The sequence below is a fragment of the Atractosteus spatula genome, chromosome 18 (assembly GCF_055471065.1).
Source record: "Atractosteus spatula isolate fAtrSpa1 chromosome 18, fAtrSpa1.hap1, whole genome shotgun sequence".
Taxonomy (NCBI): Eukaryota; Metazoa; Chordata; class Actinopteri; order Semionotiformes; family Lepisosteidae; genus Atractosteus; species Atractosteus spatula.
The window spans coordinates 19,204,355-19,223,172 of NC_142723.1; the positions used below are offsets into that span (position 1 = coordinate 19,204,355).

An 18,818-nucleotide genomic window follows, 5' to 3' on the forward strand; every position below is an offset into this window, starting at 1 on the left:
TGGGCCGCGGCTCCAGACCGATCTCAGCGACGGACCGGCTGTCGCGCAAATCACGCATCAGAGCCGGATCCGTCGTAGTTAAGGGACGTCATAAGACTGACGCACGGCGTGTCCAATCACCGCCGTTGGCTGGGAAGAGGCGGGACTTCCTTTTACTTTGTGTGAGTGACACCACTCCTAGCCAGTCACCGCGGAGTTCCGTGTTCTTCCACGGAAATACCGCCCTCGCCTTGAGTGACTCGGCTCTAAACCAATCAGCACCGCGATTCCGGCAGGAGGCGGGACGGATACGGCTCTCGTCCAATCACAATTTCAATTCCGGGACTTTACTGAATTACGGCAGGCGGTGACACTTCCGAGAAATGTCCACTGGGCGGCGACAGAGATACACGAGTCCACGGAGGTGAGTCTCAAAGCGCTATCGGAAAGACTTGTTGTGCAGAGATTGAAAATCAGTACAGGTAAGTATGACTTTTCTGACAGCAGTCCTGAAACTTAACGTATTTTGGCTATGTTGTGTTGTAAAAACACTCTGGACTGATTTGCAAATGTATATAGAGAAAGAGGCTAAAATTAACCTTACTTTAATGAAACAGAGGGTATGTTAATTTTTAATCCCATTGAAATTAATATGAAAATATCTTTTTAATTGACTTAATTATTATACGTGCACGTTTTTATCTATATGACGTGAAATGATCTGGGAAGAGTCATGTTAGAACATTTTAAATAGGTGTAAAAGTGTATTTACAGACCTTATCTTTATCACCCTGGTTTAATTTTTTTCAGAAGTATAAATATATTATACTATGTACCCCTGATGACATTATTGATTCGCTATATATACTCTTGTTTTGTATCGTATCTATTTTTATTGCTACGATACAAAAGTTAAAAAAGAACTGCACTTCCGAGAAATGTCCACTTGGTGGCGACAGAGATACACGAGTCTATGGCGGCGAATCTTAAAGCGCCTCCTTACAGATCCTCGTTGTGCAGAGATCGAAAATCAATACAGATGGTAACTGTGACTTTTGTGACAGCAACTCTGAAAGCTAATGTAAAGAAGGAAACTAATACTGACATTACTTTTAAAGAAGTAACATCGTGCTACATTTAAACCCATTGAAAGTAATATGAAAATATCGTTTGTATTTAAAATTAATATTATACTTCCACGATATAATAATTAACGAAATGCTGTGGGAGGTGAACCATGTTTGAACACTTTAAAACGGATGTAAATGCGTTTGTACAGACAATTTGAAACATGTACGGACCGTATCTGCTTTTGTTTACTATTAAACAAGATTACTTGTTTACTCTTTTTGCATAACATGTACATGTATTATTGTATGTACCCCTGACTATACTCTATGTTATATGTATTCTTGTTTTTATGGCATGTTTTGTTGTTATAATTAAAAAGAAAAAAGACGCGAATCGATTACGTCAAAAGGAAGTCGCCCACAGTGCTTGTGGGAAATGTAGTCTCTCTAGTGCTCTATAGAGCACTACAGAACACGTGCGGTGCCCACGCGTTCCGCAGATTTGATTGAGCATCAGAATAAATTATACAATTTCAGCGCATTTATCGTGTCGCGGATTTCTATGTCTCTCTTACAAGACAGACTCGGCAGGAGCTGTTTCTTGCTTTCCGGAGTGAAGCTGCTCTGGGAAGAGACGAGCAAATCTTCAGACTCTTTGTAAATGAGACATCATGACAGCTGCGCCGACCTGCTCAATATTATTATTAAGAGACAGGCTCACTGTCTGTTCCTCAGGCTGGGACAGGAGATCACACACTGTATTATTATTATTATTATTATTATTATTATTATTATTATTATTGAGATACAGGCTCACTGTCTGTTCCTCAGGCAGGTGTGGGATACATTTGGGTCTTCATCACACAGTTGCTATTGCCTGATTGTGGTCTCTGAACCTGTGCTTGTCAGACTCTGTATCTATTTGCTGTTTCTTAGCCTGGTCAAATATCCAGCTAGATAAGATAAGATTTCATTGTCCCCTGAGGGAAATTTTGTATGGACACCCAGCATTGGATAGTACCACTCTGTAATACCATATCTGATAATGCTGTCGATTACAGCACGGTAGAAGAGTAGCATTACTTCTTGTCCAACCCCAAGCACTCTTAGTCTTCGCAGGAAATGTAAACTCTGCAGCAGACCAGACACTCTCAACATGAGTAGTCCAGCAACAGGTTACTGCCTATGTGTATACCTAAGTACTTATATGAATCAACCTGAGTGACAAATTCATTGTGGATTACTACATGCGTGTGATCACCAACTGCTCTGGGATCAAAAACTATTTCATTTGTTTTTTTAACATTGAGAATTAGGCTATTGTTGTCACACCATCGCACAAACCTTTGGACTTCTGACATGTATACAGATAAGCTGCTACCTCTATGCATTAACTGGCGATGCTATTCAGAAAAACTATCATCTGAGAATTTGAAAATGAAGTTGCTTTGACTACTGCTTGTACAATCATTTGTATAAAGTGTGAACAGAACTGGAGAGCTCACAGAGCCCCGAGAGGCACCTGTGCTCATAGATCGTGATGCGGAAAGAGTTTTGTTGAACCTGACATACTGTGTACGATTTGTTAAAAATGAATGGTACCATCTCATAATGTTATGGTTAACAGAGTTAGTGTGAGTTGTGTGTATTTTCCTGTTTAGGATTCTGTAGCATTCCAGTTGGGAGGATGTTTTTACAGAACTCTGTGCGTGGAGTATCTACTCATTTAGTGTAATCTTGCTCAGCGAAGGGATCCCACACTTCCCTGCTGCATAGGGCAAAGGGTTCGATTGCACTTTTTAATATTCAGAGCCAATTGTATTTGGGGGACTGATGTTGTAGAGCCTCTTTTTACTGGCATGGAAAGCCCTGTGTGCCTGCTCCTTCAGTGACTTCACTGCCAGGAAAACTCCCAGATAAACTGATTGTCAGTCAGACGTATGTGTAGCTGGTTGTGTTTCAAAGTGTTGTTGTTCAGTGTGAAGTTGTAATTTTTAACAGTTGAGTCAAGTGTTGTCGACTGTCTTGGCTGCAGGCCTTTTGTGGTCTGAGGGCCTGGAGTTTGTCTAGTGGCTCCTGCTCAGTGACTGGGGAGTCTAAGGGGTTGGGTTGTCATTTATAGCCAATTGGAATATTTTCAGGTTTTCATATATGTTGTTCTGGTCTAATGCTTCTGTGTCTGGGATCTGTCGGTAGAAATTTTCACAGTATGTTTTCCAGACTGATCCATTCTGGAGGCTAATTCTGCTGGTTTTCATTTATTTCAACGATTCCATCGTTCCTAAAAATAGTTTTGATTTATAGACTCCTATAGATTACATTATATAGGATATATAGAATTGATGCATTGAAATTATCCTCCAATGTCTGAGAGTTGTCTGTTTGTGTTTGTGCTTTTCTTCTTTAGCGTGTGCTTGTCTAACCAGCTCACAGATCAGAGTAGTGTGGTTGTGTTTTTCTGTTAGTTCTGGTAGTTCTTTTCAGGTGTGCAGCATCCACATTTTTTTCCAATCAACCCATTTTACAAATGATAAATTCCAATATACTGTAACAGTGAGGATATTGTCATCTTGCAACAGAGATCTTAACAATTTATTACATCCACAAATATTCGTATAATTGTTTAGTCTCCAAATAATGCTCCTAGATTTTTTCAAGACTAACATGTATGAGCTGTACTTTACTTTGTAAATATACTCTTCACCTAATAGTGTCAGAATTGAGGAGAAACTTACAGGGATCTTTAAAATTTATAAACATGTAGCCCTTAAACTATATCAAATTACAAAGGGTCTCTTTCTGTTCTTCATAAGTGTCTGTAATTTAATTTTCAGCACAGAGTGTATTTGACAAAAAATGCCATCAAACAAAAAGTGATTTGCAGCTCACAGTGCAGTTCTTGCAAGCTCACAGGTGTATTTAAAACTGATACACATGTAGACTGTCAGCTATATTGAATTAATAGGAACTCTGGAGTATCAGCATGTCATGCGGTTGAGTTGATCAGAGAGAAGGAGCTGAGTGAACATCTGGTGCCTGAACAGTGGAATAGGGTCTGGAAAGACGTACACAGTGTATTTCCGTACATCATAAACTTAAGCAATTTAATATTCTGCACAGAGTGTATCTGATGTGCGGGAAACAGTCCAATGCAGCCATCTGTATCAGACATGTGCTGGCGTTGTAAAGAGGGGAGCTGTCTGTTTTCATGTAGGATTTGGAAAGGCTTCCGGTTAGTGCAATATCGGTTTATGGTATTAAAAACTCTTTCACGTTTAAATGCGGTGATCACCTCTTAGGATCCCAAGAGCTTCTGATCTCTTTAACTAGTTTCCAGGAAAAGAAAATCCAGAAAAGATCATAATTACTTGAATTTGTGCAAAAAGTGGAAAAATATAAGGAAGAAGGAATATGAGATAAATAAAACTTTGACAAGCTGATGAACTGCTTTTCTTAGGTCGTTACAGTGTGAAATATCTTCTGGCACAGCCTGACTTTATTACTTTCTCATTTTTAATACACATAAAGAATCCTAAACTGTTGATTTCCTCCCTTCCTCTGTTGGCCTGTGCTGTTGATGCAGGGACTGGTCTCATACTAATGCTACATTAGTTTCTCTCCCATTGCAGTGTCCCATCTGTCCCCCTCTCTCACTGTCTAGTCTTCATCTTGACTGACTGCACCTCCCCTGCCCTCTCTCTGCACCGCTCTGACTCTCTCCTTTATCACCCCAGCTCTGCCTTTTACACACAGTATTCAAGAAGGTTTGCTTTTCAGTGCTAAAGTAGAACATCTGTCTGGCTCATGTCCTCCACGTCTCCAGGTCAGCTCTGCACAGTTTCTCCAGTTTCCTACAGCAGCTTCTCTCAATGACACAACGTGCCTGCCTTTGGCTGCCTGCTTGTGTCCCATCTGAAATGGAACAGTGATGCCCCTTTCAAGATGGACAGCCAGGTCTTTGTAGCCTCAGTCCTGCAGAACTAAGTAGAACAACACAGGGGTAGAGCTGGTCTCTGAGGAATAACCTTCAAGTGATTTCACAGTGGCACAAGCAGACAATCTTGCTTAAACAGGAAAAAATTAATCTGTCTTTTTGGGTGGTGCAGACCTATTTCTTAGTGCTGGCCCACTGAAATGGTAATCCCAGCCAGCGCTGGAGAGACATGAGATAGGGATCCTTGTGAAGTGTGGAATTAGAATAAGGAACCTAATTGACATTTACAACAGAAATTCCTGATGCGCAATAAGAAAAACGTTTATTCCATTATCAACTCAAATGTGTCCGGAAAACCCTCCCTGAATCTCGCCAGCTCCACTGTTCCCGTATTGAATGTCAAGATTCCTCCTCTCCCTTTCGCTGGAGAGACCCATCCTTGACCAGCTGGGACTGTTTGGGATACAAGAACATGACATTACTCTCTTATTGCATAAAAAGTGTTGTCCAAAGCTGTCATTTTCAAACCAAACCCCATTATATAGCAGTAGAACTTTTTTTTGCACATGACTGAAATGGACTCGGCACACAAGAGTTCAGCCCCAGAGCCCGGACTGGGTGGAGAAACAGTTGGCAGCAGGAGTTACAGTGGTCAGACTGTGAGAGCAAGTCTCTACCAGATTTGCACAGAGAGACGTGTATCTTCTGCAGCTGGTGTAGGCTCTAAATGTCAAGTCCTGTCTGACCGCGTCATGACCACGAGCTCAGATGGCGACAATATCCGTGCACTTTGCAGTGGTGCGTAATTTGGCTGAGCTGAAACATGTTTTATCTTGTGCAATTTTACAATAGAAACAAAAGAAACTGAAAACCCTTTTATTCAACTACATTATAAGTATACCAAAAGTGTGAGCAACTGAAGGAAAACATGAATTCTACATAATTCACAGGAAACAAAATAAATAACTGCTGCAATGATCATTCACTCACCTGCGGTCCGTGGGCATCCCTGCTCATATTTGATTTTTTTTCAAAAGCACTCTGTGACCCAGAGCTCGGTAGTCAGTTCACTAGCGAAGATCATTCAGTTTTTCATTTTAACATCCTACCTGTTAATATTTCCTCTTAGATGAGAATATTCTCATTGCGTGTCTCTTATTCACTGCTCTTGTCAGTAACCAGGTGTGAAAGCTCTCTGTCAAAATCAATGTCTTACCTCTTCATCTTGTGTTTCAGGTTTCCTCTGGCTGCTGACCCTTCCGTCAGGACAGAATACATCCCGCACTGACCAGACTGCTGGGTTGCTTGAGCAACACATCTAATGTGATCTCTGTACGCTTCCCGAGGTGCAGAGATGATAAGGTCTTTGTCTGTTCTCGAGTCTTTGCGAGAGGCCTGTTTAGTCCCTCACTGAAATGATTTTAGGTGCTTGCGAGTCGTGCCCACTGACAAATGAAATAGTGCAGCATAATGAGACTTCAGGCAAAGATCTCATTAGCCCCTTCTGTGGATCAGTGTCTTGCAAGAGATCATCTGTCTCTTTGAAAGTTGCACAGCTTCGACTTCTAGATTAGAAATGACACCAAATGTACATAAGTCCAGCAACGTTCTACGTAGTGCACATCATAATCAGAATGACAAACAAATATCCACAGTGGGTGTCATGCATTTCCCTTCTAAGTGAATTTCTTTCCATTAGGTGAGGTTGCAAGTTCTTATCGGAGAATGTTGGATACTTTCGTAATGCAATAGGGCGAGTAGGTCATCTGAAGTGCCTCCTGTGTTGGCCGATCACTGGAATGAAACTGACAAAAGCTCCTTGAAACTGTGATTCATACGCTTATACACTGGCTCAGCTGGGTGCTCGTATAGCGAAATGGTACTTTTCCAAGATGGGTCATAATTGAGCGAGCTTTATTAGAATAATCAAACAATACTTTCTCCTCCAAAGAACACTCTTTGACTGTTCAAGGTTAAAATGTGGGAGCTACGTGTATCCTTTTGTAACTTGTTTCACAAAGTTTTCACCACCTCAGCTCAAATGAATCACTTTGTTTAGCGAGTGATCATGTGTAACAGTTTCATTTCTCCCTGCAAATAACAACTTTTCCTTTTTATCCCATTCAAATCTCCGTACTGGTTAAATTCATTTTGATGTATAACAACAGTGGTCCAGTTTAAAGGTTTGAAGGTTTCACTGTGTTTTAGAGTGCAGATAAAGAAGATAATAGGAAAGGAAACTGGAAAAGCCTGACAGTAAGTATTCAAACTGCTGTGACAAATCTAAAATACTTGAACCAGACAAAATGACCTTAACGAGCCACAGGATTGTAGAGTGGTCTGTCTGTGTGCTGTAATAGTGGTTCACATGATTTCAGAACATACTCTCGTCTCTGTAACGTTCCTCAGTCAGCTAGTGAACATTCTGTATTTACACCACGAATGCACTACTTTGTCTTGTGCACGGTCATGCTGGCTGTCCACAAGCACGGGCAGGAGAAGGGAAGACGAGGCCGCTCTGTAGTGCCCCTGTGGCTCTCCAGCAGAGGGGAACATTTTGCTCAACAGCCCTGAGCCGAAGGACCCAGTAATAAAGCTGAAAATCTGGCAAGTCCCCCAGTCTCTCTGGGGCGCTGAAGAGGATTTCATCTGATTCTGAGGTTCCTGCCACTCAACACAAAATTAGAACACGGCGAGTTATGAGTTTGTGAAGAAGTGACAGTGGTACAATGTCAAACAGGAAGTTAACCTGCAGGAAAGAATTAATTTAATCTCTGATATTCAAGCACACAGTGTGACTTCCACTGTCTATTCAAATGTGCTCTGCAAGTCTTACAATACTTTTTCATTATACCATCTCTTGGTTATTGTTTTGTGAGTGCTTTAACTGTTTCTCAGTAGAAATTAGACCGATAACTTGCTGCCTCAGGATCCACACTAGCGTCGATGCAACCTGTGGTGTAAGCAAGTGAAAAGAGACGGGTCCTTCTAAAACACAGAGGCCATCAGGAGGGCAGAAACGCTCTGCAACAGGTAGGAGCTGTGGAGCTGTGATTCCCCCGAGCCAGAGCCCTCGTCTGGAGAACTGAGCTCCCCACAGCTGCAGCAGCTACCTGCCATCGTGGGACCTCCTGCAGATTGGGAATAGGTAAGGCAATTCGACACGAGCCCATTCCTCTTCCCACTGCCTACACTCCTATAACAAATAGTTTCAGGGTGTTCAAGTACAGGATAAAGAGATTACAGGTGTTCCCAATTGGCTGATGATACAACTATCTCTCTGAGAAAGCACACAGAGGTGGACAAAGCAATTAAGTGCTTTTACAAGTTATTTCCTCTGTGTCTGGTCTTTCTTTACATATCAGAAAAGTGAACTGGTGGCTGTTGGAAAGTGTCTGCTCCATATATAATATCCCTGTAAAAGGTGTGATTAAATATCTTGGTAAAAAGAAAAAAAGAAAAACATTGCACATTATTCTATTGCACATCTACAGTATAACACATAGCAATATGTAACTTTTATAACACATCAGAAAACATATCGCACTCAAGTGGGTTGTAAGAGTCAAAATTTTGTTGGATAGTGGAACACAGGATTGTTTGTATCTGTTTGACTTAACATTTGGGAACCCTAAATTATGGGATGCCATTTCACTACCATGACCTTCAAAGCTGTCTGGAAGAGGCAGTTATTTGCGATTTTAAGTGAACTGATAGTTCAGTACAGATACATTGTAATACCATATCTAATAGTTCTTAATTACAGCACGGTAAAAGAATTGCATTAATTCCTGTCAAACCTCAAGCACTCTTAGTCTTTGCAGGAAATATAAGCGCTGCTGAACTCTGGAGCAGACCAGACACTCTCAACATGAGTACTCCAGCACAGGTTACTGCCTATGTGTACACCTAAGTGCTTATATGAATTGACCTGAGTGATAAATTTGTTGTGGATTACTACATGCTAGTGATCACCAACTGCTCTGGGATCAAACATTTTATTTCATATGTATTTATTTTTTTGTTTTTTTAACATTGAGAATTACGCTATTGTTGTCACACCATTGCAGAAACCTTTGGTTTTCTGACGTGTATACAGATAAGCTGCTACCTCTTTGCATTAAGCCAAGAACAGCCATATCATCTGAGAATTTGAAAATGAAGTTGCTTTGACTACTGCTTGTACAATCATTTGTATAAAGTGTGAACAGAACTGGAGAGCTCACACAGCCCTGAGGGGCAACTGTGCTCATAGATCGTGACGCAGAAAGAGTTTTGTTGAGCCTGACATACTGTGTACGATTTGTTAAAAATGAATGGTACCATCTCATAATGTTATGGTTAACAGAGTTAGTGTGTGTTGTGTGTATTGTCTGTTTAGGATTCAGTAGCATTCCAGTTGGGAGGATGTTTTTACAGAACTCTGTGCGTGGAGTATCTACGGGCTGTTTGTTTCATTTAGTGTAATCTTGCTCAGCGAAGGGATCCCACACTTCCCTGCTGCATAGGGCAAAGGGTTCGATTGCACTTTTTAATATTCAGAGCCAATTGTATTTGGGGGACTGATGTTGTAGAGCCTCTTTTTACTGGCATGGAAAGCCCTGTGTGCCTGCTCCTTCAGTGACTTCACTGCCAGGAAAACTCCCAGATGAACTGATTGTCAGTCAGAGGTATGTGTAGTAGGTTGGGTTCCCAAGTGTTGTTGTTCAGTGTGAAGTTGTAACTGTTTTCCGGAGATCTGGATCTCTTCTGGAAAACCATGACTCTGGTCTCATGCAGAAGGGCTGTCAGTGCCCAGGTCTGACAGTCCTGCTCCAGCAGTTCCAGGCTCTGCTGTTCTTGGTCTAGATGGGTTGGCAGTGCCCAGGTATGACAGTCCTGCTCCAGTAGTGCCAGGCATTACTGTTCTGGGTCCAGATGGGCCATCAGAGCCCAGGTGTGAATGTGTTGGAATGTGTGGCGGTTTGGTAGGAAGCCGGTCTGACTCGAATGCAGGACATTGTGCTCAGTAAGGAGGGCCGGTAATCAGATATTCAAGATACGACAGAGTTCCTTCCCAGGTTACTGTTCACACTGGTACCTGTTGGGGTCGAGTCTGTCTCCATTCTTACAGACGGGCGTGATCAGTCCTTGATTCCAGGCCTCAGGGAAACAGCCAGCCTTCAGGACAAGGTTGAGGACGAGGTTGAGGAGTTTGAGCAGGCTTTGCTCCAGGTCTGAGCTGCAGTTGGGTCAAGCGTTAATACAGCATCGCAAGACTTCTTTCAGTCATTTTCCACCCCTACACCTCAGTGAATCACACATGTTAAACTTCCATCTTGTGTTTTAGAACAGAAATGGGCAATCCTATATTACAAATACTTACCACCAGACAATTCAACGTTTTCTCATAAATAATTCATTGTGAAACTTTATATTTTCACAAAATAGTTTTTTTTTTCAAATCCACAGTGTGTGGGCTTCATTTTCCTGTCCAGTATAGCGCTATATAAGGGTAAGCAATTTTTAATTCATTAGAAGCAGTAGGACGAGTGAAGTGCGCCTCTGATGGCCGATCATTGGAATTAAAAAGGAAAAATTGTCTTAGAAATGATGGTTTTTACAATAATGTGCCAATGGCGCCGCTTGGTGGTCATGAAGCAAAAGTTTTTTTAATTTAAAATACTGCTAAGAATTTACGTATTAATAGTTTTTTTAATTAAAAAAGGCATTATCAACAACAAATAATACATTGCAAACAAGAGTAAAGTATTAAAGTAATGTAATACTTAAGTCAAAATAAATAAATAAAATATTAAAATAAACTTCAAAGACGCGAGTCGATGACATCAGAAGGATGTCGCCCACATGGCGTATGGGTAATGTAGTCAGTCTCTGTAGTTCTCCTGGCTGCACTGCCCACTTGTTTCGCTGATTCGATTGAAGGGCAAAACTCGTTCTTGTTTGATTATCCGTGTGAAATCTCGCCCAATATAACAGGTAGCTCATGCACTGAAATTATGCGCTTCCAAATGGAAGAGACTCGTATTTGAATAATTCAAAATACACATGAGGGAACGTCTCCAAACCATGTCTAAATATCACAACATGAAAGCTGTGTGTACCTTCTCTTTATTTGCCTGTATAATGTACTCCGGTGATCAGTAATGTAGTCTTGCGTGCATTGTAAAGGATTTCTATTATTGCACGATAAAGAAAGAAGAAAACACAATGAGGTCGAATTTATCAGCAGCGTGAGCCGACTCGCCGGTAAATACACTCTCCAGCGGTGTCTGGAGTTCACTAATAACTCTCTGTCCTGAAAGACAGGTTTCCAGGAGCCCGCAGTGCTTGACGAGCAGAGAGCGGAACCACACCGAGCTCAGTGACAGACCGGTACTTGTATTTGTATTGTATTCTTTGTTCTTGTTAATGCTTACTTTAAAAAATGTAAAAAAACAATTCAAAAGTGACGCGTTGTTCTGACTTCCGGCTGCTTCCGCATAGATCCGGCGTCCCACAGAGGAAAACCCGGACTGGATCAGCCTTCCACTGGATCCGGACTGTCGGCAGAGGAGAACCCGGACTGACTCAGCCTTCCTCTGGAACCGGACTGTCAGCAGCTTCTGGCCAATCAGCACCGCGATTTCAAAAGTGACGCGTCGTTCGGACTTCCAGCTGCTTCCGCGGAGACAACGCCCTCGACCAGTGACGTGACACTTGGCCAATCAGCGCGGACTACCGGATGCCCCCGCGGAGACTCCGCCCTTGATGAGTGATGCGGCACTTGTCCAATCACACAGCTTCAGTCCCGGGATTGTCCGCATCCCGGCGGGCGGTGACACTTCCGAGAAATGTCCACTGGGCGGCGACAGAGATACACGAGTATAAGGAGGTGAGTCTCACAGCGCTGTGGCTGACTCTTGATGTGCGGAGATTGAAAATCAGTGTAGATGATAACTGTGACCTTTCTGAAAGCAGCCATGAAACCTAACAACATTTATTTTGGTTATGTTGTGGTTTGGAAACATTCTGGACTGTTTTACAAACTTATATAAAGAAAGAGACTAATATTGATATGACTTTTAAATGAATTTATGCTACATTTGAATCCCATTGAAAGTAAGATGAAAATATTGTTTGTATTTTTTAAATTATTATAATAATAATAAACTTTATTTTATATAGCGCCTTTAAAGGTGGCTTCTCAAAGCGCTTTACAGGATGACAATAACAATAAATAAGAAGACTACAACAATAAATAAGAAGATTTCACAAGATAGGAGACAATTATAATTACAACAATACAACAATAACAATAGAGGAGACCGTGGAAGGTGGTATTAAGAAGAGCAGAGGGGTGAAGAATGGAACCAGTTAACTAAAGGCTTTGCTGAAGAAGAAGGTTTTGAGTCTGGATTTGAAGGAGTTTAGAGAAGGTGACTCTCTAATATCCTTGGGCAAAGAGTTCCAGAGCTTGGGGACATAGCAGGAGAAGGCCCTGTCGCCCATACAATGTAGACGGGCTTGGGGGACAGTAAGGAGGGCAGAATTTGAAGAGCGGAGGTTGCGAGGTGGGGAGTAGGGCGATAAAAGTTCAGACAGGTATTGAGGTGCCAAGCCATGTAAAGCCTTATAGGTGAGCATGAGGATTTTTAAGTCTACGCGGAATTTGACCGGAAGCCAGTGCAAGGACTCCAGGATAGGAGTAATGTGAACACTTGCACTAGACCTGGTCAGGATTCTGGCTGCTGAATTTTGGACATACTGCAGCTTGTTCAGAGTAGATTTAGATACCCCAGGGAGTAGAGCATTGGAGTAGTCAATTCGAGAGAATACAAATATGTTGATCAGCTTTTCTGCCACAGTTAATGATAGCATAGGGCGTAGTCTTGCGATATTTCTAAGGTGAAAAAAAGATGTTTTGACAGTATGCTGTACATGTGGGTCAAATGTTAAGCCAGAATCGAATATAACCCCAAGGTTTTTCAATTTTGATTGAAGCTCAAGTACAGAGCCATCTACAGACAGGGTTACAGGACTGGCTTTACGAAGTTGATGGGGGGTACCAATAAGCATGACTTCAGTCTTGTCACAGCTAAGATGAAGGAAGTTTTGAGTCATCCAAATTTTTATGTCAGAGATGCAATTAGATAGAATAGAGACAGCCACATCAGTGTCGGGTTTGGTATGGATGTATATTTGAGTATCGTCAGCGTAAAAATGAAAGCTGAGGCCATGTGATCTTAAAAGCTGACCAAGTGGGAACATGTAAATGCTGAAGAGCAAGGGGCCCAGTATTGAGCCCTGGGGGACACCAGACTTGACAAGACCAATTTCAGACCTGTACCCATTGAGAGAGACAAAGTGACAGCGATCAGTGAGGTAAGACTTAAACCATTTGAGGGCAGTGTCAGAGACTCCAAACACAGTCTCAAGACGAGAAAGTAAGATGTTATGGTCAACAGTGTCAAAGGCAGCACTGAGATCAAGAAGGATGAGTATGGAAAGAGAGCCAGAATCAGAAGCTATTAGGAGATCGTTGGTGACTTTGACTAGAGCGGTTTCTGTGCTGTGAAGTTGACGGAAGCCAGGTTGGAGGGGTTCGAAAAGGTTGTTTGTCATGAGGTGGTTATGTAACTGAAGTGTGAGAGCACGTTCTAGAATTTTAGAGAGAAAGGGTAAGTTGGAGATGGGGAGAAAGTTGTTAAGATTGTCGAGAGCCATGTTAGGCTTCTTTGGCACGGGGGTAATAGCAGCAGTTTTGAGGATCGTTGGTACAATGCCGGTGCTCAAGGATTCATGTATTATATTGAGGACAATGGGACAGAGAGAAGAGAAACAGGACTGGAATAAAGTGGTGGGAATGGGATCTAAAATAGATGTGGTGGGTTTCATGCGCGTAGCTAGTTTGTTTAGGGATGCTGAGTCAAGAAGAGAGAAGCTGGAGAGACGGGAACCAGAGAAGTTGGATGAGGAGGGAGGAGGTATGGAAATTATATCCGTAGTGGAGAGAATGTGATGCCGGATGTTGTCAATCTTAGAACTAAAGAAATCTAAGAATGTGTTGCAAAGTTGTGATGAGGCAGGTAATGTGGTAGGGCAGTTTGGCTTGAGCAGTCTGTTGATGGTGGAGAAAAGATGTCTGGGATTGTTTTGGTGATTTTCAATGATGTGAGAGAAGTAGGTGGATCTAGCAGACTCAATTGTAACCTTATATTCAGATAAGTAATCTCTCCAGGCCTGATAATGTACATTTAGGCCGGAAAGATGCCACCTACGCTCAGGTTTGCGAGAGGCTGCCTTCATGAAACGCAGATGGTCATTGTACCAGGGGGCAGGGCGAGAAAAGGAGATGGTTCGAGTTTTTAAGGGAGCAAAGGTGTCGAGGGTAGATAAAAGAGCATTGTCAAGTAACTGTATTTTACTTGCACGATATAATAATTAACGGAGTGGTGTGGGAAGAAACCCATGTTTGAACAGTTTAAAACAGATGTAAAGACGTACCGTACCGTGTCTAGTTGTAAGAATGTTGAAGCATGGATGGACCTTATCTGCATTTACCTTGTTTAATCTTTTTTTCATAAAATGTACATGTATTATTGCATGTATCCCTGACAATACGCTTGATATGTTATATGTATTCTTGTTGTATTGCATTTTTTGTTCTCTCTAAAAAATACCAAAGACGCGAGTCGATGACGCCAGAAGGATGTCGCCCACAGGGCTTATGGGTAATGTAGTCTCTGTAGTTCTCTGTGGTGCCCTGCCCTCGTGTTTCCTTGATTTGATGGAACATCAGAATTCATTATTTTAATACCATTTCAGCGTGTTTAGCGTGTCATGGATTTCTGTGTCTCTCCTAGGTGTTACCTTGTGTGTACTTTTATTTTATTTAAAATGTATCGACCCAGCACATAAAGAAAACCCACTGTGGGTGAGTCTGTGGGTTTCTTAGCTCGCCTGTGTTGTTTGCAAACTTTTCTCCTGTGTTTATTTTATTTTGTCAATAAAATGTGTTTGCAGTGGCAACGGAGCTGCAGAAGTTGTTGCCGGAGCGGATCTGACCTCCAGCAGGTCAAGAGCCGGCTTTTTGAATCTAATCGGCGAGAAAAACAGAAACTTTAGTCTAAAAAGCGCTGGCTGGAGTATTTTGTGGACATTATGCAGAAGAAAAGGAAGAAACTGTGACTTGCAGGCTGTGGGACAGGACTATCAGGGACACATCAGTGCTGGACACCAGACTCACACCGCTGGGCTCACTGCACCATGAGCGAGTCCGTCGGCGCCTCCTCCTCCTGGGGTGTGTTACTGCAGGAGTGAGGAGTCTCCGGTCTCCGGTCACGTCATGATCTGCAAGTGGAGGTGAAAAGGTGAGAGACGGCGGCGCAGTGGGTGGCAGTGCTGGGGCTCTGGATTTAGTTCCTGGGGTGCTGTCTGTGTGGAGCTTGCATGCTCTGCTCATGTTCTCAAGGGTTTCCTGCTGCTTCTGCAGTCCAGTGTTGGTGAGACCGGTGGGTTGATTGTGCTGTGGTGTGAGTGTGTGTCTGTGTGCCCTAAAGGGAGTTTTAATAGTATGGGGTTTGTGTGTTCACTTGTATGCATATTCAATTCCAGCTTCATCATTCCCTGGGGGAAACGTGTTTCAATTGACAGTACTGATGTTGCCAAACCAACAAGTGGGACAGTGTTTGAAAGATTTGTCGAAAAGTGTTGCTATTGTTCTGTTTAATTTGAGGTCACCGAGCTTATAAATGGTCTCGCAACATTTGTCTCGTTTCAGGTTTCTCTGACCCGGAGAGTGAACAAAGAAGTGATAAGGGCCCGTAACACCTAAGCTCGGCACTCTCACACTCCTCAGCCACACAAGCTTCCTCCTGGTAAAATACTGGGCAAGCCCCTTTCTGACAGGGACAGTGGAAAACCCCCTGAGGGAGATGGGGTGAGGGGAGGAATAAAACCACCTGAGCCGGAATGGAGCGCGTTCCCGATTCCCACAAGACCCGGGAGACGACACAGGCAGCACAAGGGAAGCTGCGGAGTGTGAGTTCACGGAGGCAAGGACCTATTGACGACCACGGGAGACATTGGCATTGGAACAGAGGTACTGTACAGAGACTTTTAATACTTGAAGGCAAGGAGCAAGAAACCGGCCCGGCTAGCCGCTCCAAACTGAGGGGAATGGAATACAGCCCGCGGGAGGATTTCCAGTGGCACCGGAACGGAGGCTGGGGAAATGGGACTGGCCTCTCGTTCATTTGGGCCATCAAAGACTTTACAGGTGCGAAGACTTGACAGAAAAGACTGCTGTCCCGCTGGATTCATTATGACCCTTGGAAGGACCTTTTGTTGCTGCGAATGCCGTTTTCGTTGTGTCTTTGGGTGATGGTGAATGTGGATAGAAAATAAAAAGGTCACTTATACGATACACATGCCTGTCGCTGGTCTGTGTGGGTGTGGGTGGTTCTGGGAGATCAACAGAACCTGTGGTAATGTAGAGGGGCCCTAGCACCCCGTTTCCATTGCTAGATGGCGTAGTCATATATGAAGCAGGAAATAATTCTTGTTTGAGGGGTCACCTCACTGTGACACGAATGTGTCGGGAAGACGCGCCAGTTCTGACATTAGTGCGATGGGTCTGTAGGCATTAAGGCAGGTTCTTGTGTCCTTTTTTGGAACAGGAACAATAACAGAAGATTTGAAGCAGTCTGGCACTGTGCACTGGGACAATGATTGCTTGAAAACGTCTGTAAAGATTGGAGCGAGTTGGCCAGCACAGTGCTTTAGTGTGGCTGGAGATACACAGTCAGGTCCTGCTGCCTTTTTACAGTTTTGCTTTTTGAATAGCCTTAACAACACATCCTGTTCTTTGCTTCACAGGGCACTCTCCAGACTTGTAAATGGCGTTAAGTTTTCCTGAGAGATTGAGTGTGAGTGGGTGTGGCACTGCAGTTGAGTGGGGGACAATAGCTCATCCCCAGGATGTGAATTATCTGGACGAGTTGCGAGACTGCCATGGACAAGGTCGTTGGAGATCCTTTGTGTTTCAGACCTGCTGTAAAATGTGTTATCTGGTAGAAAGTGATCAAGATGTATCTGAGGGGATTGTCTTTTGTAATTGATAACAGTTTGGAGACCTTTCCAGACAGATAAACAGTCTTTGTTAGCAAACAGTTGTTCCAGTTGTGGAAAGGAGGGGGAACAAAAGGTAGAGAACACTATTTTTGAGAGAAATGGCCCTAAAGGAACAAAGCATGGTGTAGGATGCCACTAGCTTAAGTCTTAACAGCACAGCATTAGAGGAGACGCCAGTGCCTATTTGTTTGGAGGGGTCCTCAGAAAGGTCAAAAGGTTGCAAACAGATAGGAGACTGGTTATATGCCGGAAACTTAGCTAGAGGAACATAACATTGCTGGAATGCTGAGAGGGGAGCCTAATGTTATTGCTAAAATTGGCAACCAGGTGTAGAAGATCTGATGAATGTCTGTCCTGTGTATTGTTAGGGGTTTCACGTATTTGTGTGTCCAAGTAGTCCGGACTGCTGTGCTATGTGTTGTTTGTCTTGTGAATTTTCTGTTTTACACCTATTGTATCCATAGTGGTACAGCCCAAATCCCATTTAAAGGGTGTTGCGAGCACTGGGGTTTGTTGGGAGTGGTAAGTTAGGAGTCTGGAAATAAGAGCAAGGTGCGAGTGGATATGATAAAAAGATTGTTCCTTTGTTTTGTTTCTGATACCTGGTGAAGAGACCCAGTGAGTGTTTGTGTGGCCAGCTGCATAAATTTCAATAAAACTGGCCTTTTGGTTTGTTTGAGTGCTGACTTGCCATCGTGTGTTTTGTTTCTCTCTGTGAACAACAGGAGGTGTGTGCGAGACAGCTCCTCAGCTGCAGCAGGAGTCCAAGTGTGCACAGATTTCTTGTTGGGTTTTGTTGTTTGAAGTTTCTGTTTGTATGGAGGAAGCAGTTGTGCCATCGCGTGGTCCGAGTTATAGCACGGGATGAGAGCTTCAGAAGAGCGCCCGCCTCCTGCCCGATTCGACGTCTAAAATCATCACAGAACGAGAGGAGCCGAATCCTATTCTACAGTTAGGATGGGAAATGGCCTCCAGGCCTGTAAAATGCTGGGTTTCTCTGGACTGCAGTTTCCTCTGCGTGGATGTGCTGTGGTGTTCTGTTTATTAGCAATGGAAAGCTAAAGGCATGCTCACAATCTCTGATGCATCTAATTGAAATAGTCTGTTTCAGACAAAAAACATTGGCAGTGGGAGCACAGCCTGTCCTCTCTGGACAGACAGGTCTGTCTGTGTCCAGTTTCTCTGGCCAAGCTGTGGTCACTGAGCCTGTCCTCTCTGGACAGTCAGGTCTGCCTGTGTCCAGTTTCTCTGGCCAGGCTGTGGTGACTGAGCCTGTCAGTAGTGTTGTTATGTTTGTGTGTGTATCCCAGTGAGCAAGGTAGTGTTGTGATTTGGATGATTGTGATTGGTTTTGCTGTAGCTGTGCTGTCCTGAGACTGGCTGGTGTCAAGACCAGCTGTACTCTGGGATCAGCAGGGCCTAGTGGTGGTATGAATTGTGGCCTCTGTTTCTCAGGTATAACCAGTATTTGATTACTCTGTTCTGTATGTTTATCAATAGTGGGTACTGGCTTAATTCAGCCCTGCACGCGCTGTTAGCTGTGTTTCCCTGCACATGGAGGATGTTTCTACAGAGTGTACTCCTGGTCTGTGAGGGGACTCCACACTTCACTGCCGTATAGGGCAATGGGTTGGATTACACTTTCAGATATTTGGAGCCAGATTCTTGTTGGTGGGTTGATGTTGAAGAGCCTCCTTCTTATTGCGTAGAAAGCCCTGAGT

At 43.2% G+C, this 18,818-nt stretch overlaps 2 long non-coding RNA genes across 2 annotated transcripts; both read left to right on the plus strand.

Moving 5' to 3' along the window:
- The first annotated feature begins 397 nt into the window (after nt 1-397).
- LOC148818781 (uncharacterized) lies at nt 398-8,446 on the plus strand. Its single transcript, XR_016094461.1, has 2 exons — nt 398-461; nt 6,220-8,446. It is a non-coding gene; the product is annotated as an uncharacterized LOC148818781 (long non-coding RNA).
- Nucleotides 8,447-9,835: 1,389 nt separating this feature from the next.
- LOC148818782 (uncharacterized) lies at nt 9,836-16,386 on the plus strand. The gene is made up of 5 exons (XR_016094460.1): nt 9,836-10,477; nt 11,293-11,358; nt 11,470-11,857; nt 14,989-15,335; nt 15,746-16,386. It is a non-coding gene; the product is annotated as an uncharacterized LOC148818782 (long non-coding RNA).
- The last annotated feature ends 2,432 nt before the right edge of the window (nt 16,387-18,818 follow it).